The following is a 10,864-nucleotide window of genomic DNA, read 5'->3' as shown; positions in this document are numbered from 1 at the left end:
GATGAAATCCATAGAAACAGAAGACCATGGTTGTTCTGGTATAGGTAATGGCTGAAGAAGTCCGTAAGGTCGATGATGAGGAATTTTTCATCTTGAACAAATATCACATGATTGTACAAAGTCTTTGACTGACTTCCACATTTGTGGCCACCAAAAATCTCTTGATATGAGTTCTAAAGTCTTATTATATCCAAAGTGCCCTGCTGCTGGAAAGTCATGACGTGCTTCTCCTTCAGGAACATATAGGCGTCCTTCAAAATATAATAGATTATTCTTGAACTCGAACTTAAAAGGATCATGAGACTTGGAAGATTTATTCTTGATATCATAAACAAGAGGGTCTGAGGACATACTGGACTGGATTTGCTTGAGAAAAGTTGAATCAACAGTCAATGTTGATTTCATTGCTCGGAGATGAAATTGCTCCGGTTTCAAGAGGACCATTCTTTGTTGCTCAAAAGCTGCATCTCCTTCTTTTGGTGCAAAATAAGAACGTCTAGATAGGGCATCAGACAAACCTTGTTGTTTTCCTAGCCGATAACTGATAATGAACTCGAATCTTGACAAAGACATATTCCAACGAGCTTGACGATGATTCAACACGCGTGCTGACATGAAATACTCGAGGTTCTTGTGATGTATATACACAGTGACTGGACTAGAATCGCCTTCTAGATAATGATGCCATTCTTGAAAGGAATCCACGATCGCAAGAAGTTCTTTATCGTGGATCTCATAATTGATCTTGGTTGCTGAGAATTTTCTTGAATGAAAAGCTATCGGATGAAGTTTGTCATCTGTTCCCATTTGTGATAAAACTGCACCCAAGGCAAAATCTGATGCATCTGTTTCCATAAAAAATGCCTTGGAAAAGTCAACACAATATAAGACTGGTGCAGAGACAAATGATGTCTTCAAGGCTTCAAATGTTGCTTCCGCTTCTTGATTCCATTGGAATTTATCTTTACTAGTCAAGCGTATAAGTGGAGCTGCAACTCGTGAGAAATCTTTGATGAAGATCCGATAGTAATTGGCAAATCCCAAGAAACATTGAACATCTCTTACTGTCCTTGGAATCTTCCAATCCATGATTGTTTGGACTTTCTTAGAATCCATCATGAGACCATCATTTGAAATGATGTATCCTAAAAAGTCAACTTGAGTAGTGTGAAATACACATTTTTCCATCTTGGCATACAATCCTGCATCTCTAAGTTTTTGTAATACTTGACGAACATGTATTTCATATTCTTCGACGTTCTTAGAATAGATCAGGATATCGTCTAGATAGCAGACGACAAAATTGTCTAAGAATTCACAAAATACATCATTCATGAGATGTTGAAAAGCAGCTGGTGCATTCGTGAGTCCAAAGGGCATGACATTATATTCGAAATGTCCATACCTGGTTCGAAACGCAGTCTTCCATTCATCTCCTTCTTTGATCCGTACTAGATTATATGCTCCTCTTAGATCTATTTTTGTATAGATCTTAGCTTGATTCAACTGGTCAAGGAGTCCTGATATCAAAGGTAATGGATACCTGTTCTTGATTGTGATCTTGTTGAGTCCTCGATAATCAACACACATTTATAAAGATCCATCTTTTTTCTTTACGAATAGAATTGGAGCTCCTGCTGGACATTTTGAATGGCGTATGAAATTCTTCGCTAAATTCTCGTCAATATATGTCTTGAGTTCAGCCATCTCATCTTGCGCTAAACTGTAAATTGGTCCAAATGGTGGCTGAGTTCCTTCCTTGAGGTCGATTGAACAATCATATGGGCGATGCTCAAGAAGAATATCTGCATTCTTTTTCTCAAAAACGTCTTGATACTCCTGATATTGACTTGGAATGCCACTTGAAGTCTTTACGTTTTCAGAAATAGGTGCAGCATAAATAGCAAAAGTTGATCCTTCTTTTGTTGCGTGTATAAATGCTTTTGCACTTATCAGTACGGGTTTTACTATACAAGACTTATAATTTTTTACTTGGTTGGTAGAACTATTAATAACGCTTTGGGAAAAGTCAAGTTTACGCGAATTCCAATCTATTCGAGGGTTATATTTTTCTAGCCAGGATAAACCTAAAATAACTGGATTGGACGGGGATTTAATTATGTTAAAAGCTATGTAGCTATCATGACTGTCTATTGTTACTTTTATAGGATGAGTTTCATGAGTGACATCTCCAGAAGACAAGGGACGACCATCTATGACTTCTACATGTACTGGTTTAGGTTTCTGTACAAAGGGTATTTTACGACTTTTAACAAATTGTTCATCTAAAAAATATGCTGAGGCTCCCGAATCTAATAAAGCAGAGGCTTTGTAATTCTTAGGTCCTAAATATAAGTCTATTATAAAACAAGGAGAGGGTTTTGAGGAGAGGATAGGACCTTCATTAGGAATTGTACAAGGTTCCAGCTGCACGGTCCCTATTATAGCTGGACGAATCCGTTTTCCGACATGTTGTCTTCTTTGACCGTCGTACCCCTCATTTTATAGTTGCGTCGTTTCTTTGGACAATGTTGAGCAGTGTGCTTAGGTTCTCCGCAATATAAACATAATCCTTCTTGACGACGACGAATCTTTTCTTGCTCAGTTAGGGGTTTAAAACGTACCGCGTCAATTTGCATGTCTTCTACTTCTGAATGTACGTTTGGCAAAGATGTTGATGTTGCCATTGAATAATAATGTTGAGGTTCTCGTGAATGATTCTCGGATCAAAATTCGAAAAGTCGATTATCACATTTTACCGCAAAATCGATTGCTTGACTCAAAGTTTGAGGATCAGGTAAGTTGAGCATCAATTTCTTTACTTCGTATTGCAATCCATAAAGAAATTGACTGATGAGTGCAGCATCATCCCACTTGATGTCAATTGCAAGTTGTCAAAATTATGAAGCATATACTATTACTGAGCGATTTTTTTGTCGCAGAATTCGGATCTTATTTGTTGCAACACGAGTTGCATCGTGTTCACCATACATAGATCGAAACTCTGCCAAAAAAGCTTCCAAATTGTCCAATATTGGATTTTGTTGTTCAAGAAAAGACGAAAACCACGATAATGCAGAACCAGAAAGTAGAGTGCCAATAAACCTGACTTGTGATCCTGGAGTTGGATAGCTTTGCGGTTGACGTTCAATTGCCAATTGTACTTGATTGATGAACCCTCGAAACTTTGATCTCGTACCATCAAATTTCTCAGGTAAAGCAATTCTTGGTTCTCTAGTGCTTATAGGGTGTTGTACAATTGGAGAAGGAACGTGATTTGTTGTAAATGTTGAAGCAGCTCCGATCATCTCTATATCTCCACTTTCTGCTATTCTTGTTCTTTCCTGTGTTGGTGAATTGAGTTGATGCATCGCAAGCATTAACTCCCTCATTTGCTCTTGCATTTGTGCCATTGCACTCTTCATTTCAACAAGCTCTGTCATAATGACACTAAGAAGAAAAATTTGTTTGATATTGCTCAAGACAAAAGAAAAGAAAGACTTAATAACAAAGGAGATACTAAGAACAATATCAGTTTAGAAGTGGGTAATCCGCAAACTTCTAATACGCTTATGTCTTGTCAAGAGAAAGGGGTAATCCACTCTTACTCAAGAAAAAATAAAGCTCTGATATTGTAAGTGTACTCTTGTCAATCTGTCAAGGACAAAGACTCGATGAGAGAAAATATACACCAAAAGGTTATCTCGATATAATAAGTCAAAATATAAACAAGTAGGTACATTAAAAGGAAACTGGAATGGCTATTGCCACAAGACAAGAAACTAAAGACTCTTGAACCTGGACTAGAAGCAAGAAAGGAGTTGACAAGAGTGAAGAAGCCTTCACTCTTGTCTCTATATATACTATCTAATTAGGAGCTACGTGGCGACATTCTATAGGACCTCCAATATGTGTTGACTTTGTAAGACACATGCCTTGACTTACAAGGCAAGTTTTTCTACGTGTGGGCCACATAGTTAGCTTGATCTTCAAGCTAACAACATGTGTGGCACATGGCCAACTTGTTGACCACGTTTCTAATCCAAAAAATCAATTAAAGACACCTATGAAGTCAAAGCAGCATCTAGGAAGTTTCTAGGAAGCTTTTATATTAAATATTATAGAATTAACTTACTTTTATCTACTTTTACTTACTTCTACCTATTTCTATATGTAATTATTAGCTTACATGATTATGGCCGTGACACTTGTGGACAAGGGGCATTATTGTATTTAGATGTAGATATAAGAGTAGTTGATTGATCATTAATTAAGAGAATCACTTCGTTCTCCACATTGCTTTTCTATGTCTTTATAATCATTTATTAGATGCTCTGTACTTAAACAAAAATCATATCTCATAGGCAAGTTATAGTAATGTATTATAATTTTTGATGTTACCCTAAAAGATACAAAGATAATTGAAAGCAATATGCACCATCCAATGCCTACTTCAATGGCTACATAGCATACCTTGAATTAGTCTACTAGCATTGAATTACATGAGTCACTTTTGAATATTTTCCTAATTCCTTATGCAATCTATAAAGCCACCTTCATGAACTTGCTTGAGATATCTTTCAATATTATCAAAGTAGGAACTCCTAATCCTTCTTGAACAGCTTGAATTGAAGTTAGGATCTAAGTCTGTATTATACAAGTTCTTCACCACAATCAATGGAAAATAAACATAAGCAGCTTTTAAGTCACAGTGGTATATTGACTAAGAATTTGGAAAAATCTTTTGTCCAAATTGTGTCCTAAAATGATTCGTACACCCACTTGTTCTTTCAAAGCAACAATTTATTTAATCAAAGTTTGAAAAGATTATTTACCTCCAACAAAGTATCATACCTCCATTATTGTATATTTCAATAGGTACTTGGATTTTTGTTTCACCACATCTTGATCCATTTGTATTACTAGTAGTGTAGTGTGGAAAAGAAAACATGTGGCACTACAAGCATACCTTGTGATAAAGATTTCATCTACTAACAAAATTGTTGAGTGGATTTCAACAAAGTTATTTATATTAGTGACTACACCTATCAACTCTACTTTGATTGCATCATTGTTTTTGACTACTTTATAGCAGTCTTTGTTAGCTTCCAAAGTAGATGGTTCAACAAAGGGGTGCACTAACTTAGCATGCACTAAGTCCGCATAAGACAAAGTGCCTTCTATTAGTAAGAACCCAAAGAAAACTAACCACATCCTAATCCTAACATTTTTTTTACTAAATTAATTCCCTTTAATGCCCCACTTATTGCCAAATTACAACTACCAAAAAGGATTTTTTAATACACTATGCATTGAATGCACACAACCAGTGATAGATTGGAACTAAAGCATACTCAAGCACTACTAATCTACTATCTGCCTTGGAAACTTGTAGCTACAGTGAGCTGGGCCCTGTTGAGCTTCATAGTGCTCTCCACCCCCATCAGACCAATTTGCTTTCAGTTTGATGGTGGTATGGCTTACCATGACAATTCCAACGACTAAGTCGACACAAAGATTATCGTTGTCACATGTACAGCAATTGACCAAGACAATTATTTGTTTAAGTTGGCATTGAGAGAATGGTAAATTCGGAGATTTATGAGAAATTACATTAATTGACATAAATCAAAGTGATACAACCATCAAGTCCCCTGGTTGTCATAGGAGAATGCTACTTCCAAATTGTTGCTATTTTCGACGAAGCTTTGTTGGAATCCGATCCAATTCTGGCCATTCAAAGTAGGCTTTTTTAAAGTTTCATGCAACTTTAACTTTCTCTACTGTCACGTTGCTTTCTACGAATTTGCACTTTTTATACAAATTGTCAAGCTTTAATCAGATTTTATATTCTTCAAATTTTGTCTATTTTTTTCCATAGAATGTGGGCATGTGTGTTTCGCTGTAAGCAAGCCTTCTGAGCTGTGACTGCTAACAAGACTTAAATTTCATGATTTTTTTTGTATACAGTTACTCGATGACATTTATCAACAATGCCAAATTGGCTTCACTTTGAACAACTTGATTGTTTTTTGTTACAACAAGACCTGTAAAGTTCTTTTTAAAACGTTGTTAGTTTAGTTAGTAATTACTAAAAGTATTAAATTTGGAAAGTTTAAGTTGTCAATAACTAACAAGTAGCACCAAAGCAACAATATCATTAACAATAGGGGTGGAACCCATCCAGGAAAAAACCATCAAAATATCAATTTTTACTTTGCAAAATTGTTTTGAGAATTTCTAATTATAAACCCACTAAAAAAAGATATCATGTGGGTGCATGAGTGAAAGTGTTAGTGGGTTCAAATTTGGCAATGAAAAGCAGAAAAAAAACGAAGCACGATTTTTAAAACACAGTATAAAAATCGAACATATCATGCTCTAACAGCAACAAATTACTGGTTAATTTTTCAGTTGACTTTCTAGGTTCAATCAATGCTCTATAGACAGTTTTGTCAGCTTTGGCTACCTGAATATTTGAAGATTATCAAAACAGTGAACTTCTTTTTTGTTTTGTGTAAAAATGAAGTCTCTAAAATCGTGTGTTGTGATTCTTTGATAAACAAAATGTATTAAAATGTACATAAATTCTGCAGTGACATTTTTAATTTTGATGTGCACACTTTACTTGACCTAATACAAAAATAGAAACAATACATGGAAATGGGCAATTGCAGTAATAATAGTGTGAAATAAATAATAATAATCTTGTTATGGTTGATTTAGCATTTCAACTAATGATACCCACAATAACTTTTTGAGAAATATATCCATGTTACACTTCTAATTTAGACACATGTGAAACATGATCCAATTGTCTGTTTTCAAAGAGGATCACTAAGAGATATACAGCATATAATAGAATCTTTCAACTTTGAAACCCAATCATTGAGACTTTGATAGATTCCTTAATCACATCAATGAATTTTCTACAAACTTAGAATTAAAACGAAAAACCAAGGATGCAAGTACCTCCACAATTATTAACGAAACAATCTTAAGTATTGTAACTTCAAAAATAGGGAGAAGAAGAAAATTGAACAATTGTTCTTTCCGATCAAATATTGGATAGACACTTATAATCCATTCATCAAAAAACAAAATAAAATAAAATATTTCTAGATCATGAATATAAGAATAGAAAAATGTTTTGTTAAGCAGGTCTTTTAAGCCTGAAAACAACAATATCCATTTCAAAAAGAAAAAAAAAAAGATGTGTTCAAGCTATATAATTTTTCAAAAGATAAACTGTATTTTTGCAAGAAAATGATTGCATTTCCAAGTGCAGTACAAGAATTTATTTAGAGTAGTGTAGCCTTGTAACTTCATTGGTAAACAAAAAATACCTTCTGTGTCTCTAATCATTGTTGAAAACAACATGCATGTTTTATGTCTTCTACTTATAAAAACTAAGTGTCACAATATGATGTCATTATTGAAGAAAGGTAATCACCAAACAGTAGATTGATAAAATTGTACTTCAATTAGAAGCAATGCTTATTAAAACTGGCGTACTTCATAAATTCTAAAACCTGTCAGAAACATATCCTTCAAAACATAAATTAAAACTTTAAAATAAAAAATATACATATATACACATAAAGACATACGCGCACACACTTGGTTGCATCTGTAGTATTTCTTTCTGAATAATAAAATAATTAAAAACCTTGTGTAACTTTCAAATTATGCACGACATTAAATTCCACTGCACAAAATTTGAGTGGTTATTTGAAAAGTAAATTCAAATATAAACAATCCTTGTGGTTTAATTTCAACAACAGTATGCACTTCTGCAAAATGTAAAGTAGTTCATCTCTGTTATGATTATCATTGCTCATTACTAATTGTGAAGGTTGATGGTTGAACTGCAATACAAAGCATTCTACCAATTTTGCAAAGGCTCATCAAACACTTTCTTGTCTTTTCCTCTTCACCCACATTGCATTGAGCTGCCATCTACCAACTTGAAAACAACCAAATAAAAGTTGCATATATATATATATATATATATGTATGTTTAGAGTTAGTGCTAAATTTATTATCTGTGCGAGTTTTTTTTTCTCATAGATATGGGTGATTAAAGAACACCTGCAACGTCAACCCAGCCAATCAGAAATTAGTCAGTAAATCACCCTAATCTAGTTTTGTGTTTAAGTACAATTTACGGGCTTATAAGAATAAATTCACTATCCAAATGAAATTTTACAAGGCCGTAGGATAAATCACATTTGCAAAAAGGGTTTCCCTGTTTTATAAGAATTGTTTCCAAGTGTTTTTTTGGGGGGGGGAGGGAGGGGGGCTTATTTAAAGTGGCGTTTGGAAACTTAACCCATTACAACACCTTGGGAAGAATTAGGGTTTTACATCAAATTGGCATTAATGTGAACAAAGGTTTCACATACCAAGTTCTATGACAAGAGCTTAAATACACTTGGGTTCTTCGAGGTAAACAATAACCTCATCAAAGCTCTTGTTGGCTTGATTGCCATTAAGCTCTCATGAAGGAAATAATTTTCCTTGTGTTTTTATAGAGCTCTATCTCTCTTCATCGAGGATCAACACGCAACATGGGGAACATGGGAACGTTGCAAATGTTCCCTCTTTCTTAAACTCTCACACACTTGCTAACCAAGCCTAACCCAAGTTCAAATCAGTTCCCACTGTTCCCACGGGCACCCAACCCCCAATGCATGGCTCCATTATGGCTCTGCTCACCAACAACCCTCTCACATATTCTTTTAATACAAGTAATAAAACAAACAAAAACACACACACACACACACACAGAGATAGATAGATAGATAGATATATATATATATATATATAGAAAGCGGGACAGGAGACATGGTCATGAAATTCACCGTCAGAAAGGCAATAAATATGTGGTCGGATGGATGATCCAACACTTTGTTTGTTGCACACACACACACACACACTGGGTCAATATATTGAATTTCCACGTGAAAACAAAATCAATCCTCAACAAAAGTAACAGAAAATAATGGATAAAAGCGAAAGAACAACCACCCTTCTTTTCCTTTCCTTTCCTTCCCTTCCCTTCCCTCCATTCAACTTGTTCATCATCATCATTCCCCAGAATGAATGTGGGGAAAAAGAAGCTTCTGATTCCCTAATGGGGGGTTGATTTGAAGCAAATAAAATGGGGCATCCACAAACTTGGAGTCAGTTAGGGTTTAGGCGCAGACAGACGAGAAGGGGAAGGGACGGGCCCCATTATCGTCGGGACACCTAAAACCGTGTCAGGCCCTTGAATCATGTGAAAGGGGGGAGGGTGAATAAATTTAAACCCTAAAAGTAAAAAAAAGAAAGGTCAGGAAAAAAGGGCTCACAAGGTTTTCCCCTAAAGAAAAGGGAAAAAGTAAAAGGAAAGAGAAAAAGGAAAAGGGAAGGGGAAGGGGGGGGGAGTGTGTGTCCCCAAAGCAGCCCCAAAGGTCACTCACACACTTACATGGCTATAGGGTCTCCCTCCCTCATTCTAGTAGCCCCTTTCCCATCCCCTGTCCTCACGTTCCCTTTCTGTTCCCTATCTTAGTTTTCAGCAAATGGTGGTTTTTTTTTTTCTTCTTCCAATCTTGTGTTGCTTTGGTAAATTTCATGGTGGTCTGTAAAACAGTAGTTGTACAAATGGAGTTGGTAAACTTATTTTCATTCAAACATGTCAATCTCTCTCTATATGTATAAAAAAAAACCAAAGAGGGGAACTAAAAAAAAAGATGTGATAAAGATATAATTATACATGTATGTTGGGTTTTCTTGAACACTGATTGATTTTTTTAATGAGTATAGATATATATATATATATATGTAGATTGACATGTTTGAATGAAACATATATATATATATATATATATATATTTGCACAGTATGAAAGTATTATATAAAATTAGTAATATCCATTCAATTATTATAGTCTTGGCTGAATGAACTTTAAAATATTCTAAAAGACAAAAGAATACTCATTACTGTACAGAAGCACATTTGCAAAAGAATTTCAAATAATGAACTTAAGGAAACCAAAATGATTTTTCTAATTACTTCTGTATATTTCTTTAAGATGTCTTTAAGAATTTTCTGGTTAATACTCTAATGAACGTTTTAAAATACAAGATGTTCTTGTAGAAATGTACGTAGTTTAATAGATTTATTGTCTTCACTTCCTCTCTTTTGTTTAACAAAAAACAATTGTGGTGTATTTCTGCACAATCCTTAATTCTTGTAATGGGTTTTGGTTTTTAAGAATAAAAAATACATAAATCCCTAAAAAATTATTAAAAAAATAATAATTTGGTTATCAATATTTAAGATTTTTTCAACAAGATTAAAGTTTAAACAATTAATCATTAATTTCAAAATTTAGAAGAGTAAAAGATAAGACACAAAAAAAAACTCATATATGTATATGGTTATAATTATTTATATATGAAAGAAAAATTATAAATTTTTTTTGTAAAATTAATCTAAAAAACTCATTACCAAATAATCAATGATCTAAACCTAAAATCCATATATTTTCCATGTACTATAATTTTGTAATTATTATATATAATACATTTTAGAATTTTTTAGAAATTATCCTAAACAAAATCTTAAAACAATCTTCTAATAAAATTCTTGAGAAAAACTTTATATTTTAAGTTTTAAGTTTTAATTGCTGAAAAATAATAAATCGATAATAGTGTTAAATAATAATATCTTTATTAATATTTGTATAAAAAATTATATTAAATGTGTTACTAGTTTAAAATATATTTATATTTATATAATATATATATACATATATATAAGAGAATGATAAAGCAACCCAAATTTTTACATAAGCAACTCACTCTATCTTAACCAT

At 33.7% G+C, this 10,864-nt stretch overlaps 1 long non-coding RNA gene across 5 annotated transcripts; it reads right to left on the bottom strand.

Moving 5' to 3' along the window:
- Positions 1-5,280: 5,280 nt before the first annotated feature.
- On the bottom strand, positions 5,281-9,399 carry LOC141045797 (uncharacterized). Of its 5 annotated transcripts, none has more exons than XR_012218229.2 (4): positions 8,865-9,394; positions 8,461-8,710; positions 7,347-8,091; positions 5,281-7,172 (listed from the first exon to the last, which is right to left on the bottom strand). It is a non-coding gene; the product is annotated as an uncharacterized LOC141045797 (long non-coding RNA). The 5 variants fall into 5 exon arrangements; XR_016504856.1 differs by lacking the exon at positions 5,281-7,172 and having other exon boundaries at positions 7,254-8,091; positions 8,865-8,908; positions 9,028-9,398; XR_012218231.2 differs by lacking the exon at positions 5,281-7,172 and having other exon boundaries at positions 7,254-8,091; positions 8,865-8,908; positions 9,031-9,397.
- Positions 9,400-10,864: the final 1,465 nt, after the last annotated feature.

Source organism: Physcomitrium patens, chromosome 9, assembly GCF_059467195.1.
Source record: "Physcomitrium patens ecotype Gransden chromosome 9, ASM5946719v1, whole genome shotgun sequence".
Classification (NCBI taxonomy): domain Eukaryota; kingdom Viridiplantae; phylum Streptophyta; class Bryopsida; order Funariales; family Funariaceae; genus Physcomitrium; species Physcomitrium patens.
The sequence above is the reverse complement of the archived record's forward strand: the minus strand, read 5'-3'. Positions and strand labels throughout refer to the sequence as shown.